The sequence below is a fragment of the Branchiostoma belcheri genome, unplaced genomic scaffold, assembly GCF_001625305.1.
Source record: "Branchiostoma belcheri isolate BF01 breed outbred unplaced genomic scaffold, Haploidv18h27 scaffold361, whole genome shotgun sequence".
Lineage (NCBI taxonomy): Eukaryota > Metazoa > Chordata > Leptocardii > Amphioxiformes > Branchiostomatidae > Branchiostoma > Branchiostoma belcheri.
The window spans coordinates 67,687-69,621 of record NW_017803978.1 but is presented as its reverse complement, the minus strand read 5'-3'; positions in this window follow the sequence as shown (position 1 = coordinate 69,621).

Below are 1,935 nucleotides of genomic sequence, written 5' to 3'. Positions count from 1 at the left end.
CATCATGAAACAATCTTATAAACCAATAGTAAAAACATTTAAAACACTTAGAAGCCGGAAAAGGCTTGGTATCCAGTCTGTTCAGAGTTTGCATCATCTTTACTCCACCACCAAGTTACGGTGTAAAGATTTTAACTTCGTCTTTTTTTCATTTCACTATATCTCCTGAATAACACAGAGTGTCAAACCTCTACGAGATAAGTTATTTTACCTACCGATTCTACAGGATTGGGCTGAATGGACACTCTCTCTAACCCTCTATACTACTGCTGTGTGGCGCCGTCTTGTCTGATAGAAAATATCCGTTTTTTCAATATATACAGACATTATAATGTCCTTGATAATTGAATATATTATAATACATTTCAGGACAGCAAGCGCGCGTCCGCGATAGTGATTGGTCAAAAATATCGTTCGATGTTATTTTGTGCCAGTCTCTAGTAAATTGTCTGTTACCAAATTGTACGTACAACAAGGACATTTTTCTAATGAAACGTTATACAGGGCAGATTGGCCATGGGCACGCGTACTAGCTGTTCTGTCGCGAATACCAGCACGTGTTTAGAGAGAAACCTTGAATTTTACAACCACTAGAAACATCTTTTTTTTATATTCCAACATTTAATCCCAAGACGTGGTAAAGGACACTCAAGGCCACCGACACAATACAATACTCATTTTCACCTGAGTAAAGTGTGGAAAGTTCTGCTACTGTATTTATATTTAATCACAAGACGTGGTTAAGACACACTCAAGTTTTATCAATTTGTATAAATGCCGCCACCAACACAATACAATACTCATTTTCACCTGAGTAACGTGTGGGAAGTTCTACTACTGTATTTATTCAGCCTGGAATAAATACAGTCGTGTTGGAGCAAGGATATTCTACAGAACGTCCTTGGGTGGACACTACTCTCCAAGCAGAGGTTTGGGTTTTGGATTAGTTTTGGTGTGCTTTAGGCTTTTTTATTCGTGTTTCCTTTTTGCATCTTTCTCACAGGATGTACAAGAACGAACTCCTTCTGATAAAGTAATCCACATGTTCCTCTGGAAGCTTAGCAGCAAGACAATTATTGTGGGCGTATGATGGCAATGAACAGTCCCCTATCGACGGTGTAGCAAAGTTTAGCAGCTTGACCTTGATGCCTCATAACTTTTGATGTCATTTTTTTCTCATATTTGTAATAATACGTCGATCAAACAGGGCAAACAACGATGACAAACTTCACATTTTCCACACAAAGCCTGAGCCGCCACCCCCCCACCCCCACCTCACACACACACACACACACACACACACACACACACACACACACTTACAGAGGATAAGCTGTTTAACCGATCTGTCCTTGGTGCTGAACACCACCAACAGTTACCGCCCCCCACACAGGCACCCGCCCCCCTCTATTCGCACTTAAATGAGTTACTTTACTTCCTTTCGAACAGCCATGATGTGTCAACTTCAATATTCAATATTACCACCATCTACACAGGAAATTATCATTCTTTTATTTAGAGAGAAATACATGAAATCTATGTGAGAATACATGGCAGAATAATAAACAGACACATGCATTTTCTGACTCTTCGCAACTAGATATCTATACCCATGCAGATAGTCTCTATTATACAGGATGCATTACAAATAAGCAGCAAACTACAATAAGCAAAATGGGAGCATTTTACTTTACAATTATATAAACATGAACATAGAATTTGTTTATACAGGGAAAGTCACAGTCAATCATTTAAGACAAAAGGTTGCTAAGATGCACTGATGTAACCGAGGTTCCTAGTCCATTTGCAGTAGCAGTGTAATCTACAAATGTCACGACATACTTTAAAGAGATTGTTAATCATAAAATAAACTTTACAATTCTACAAAAAACCGATTCATATAAAATTGAAAGATTGAAAGAATCTGCCACAAGC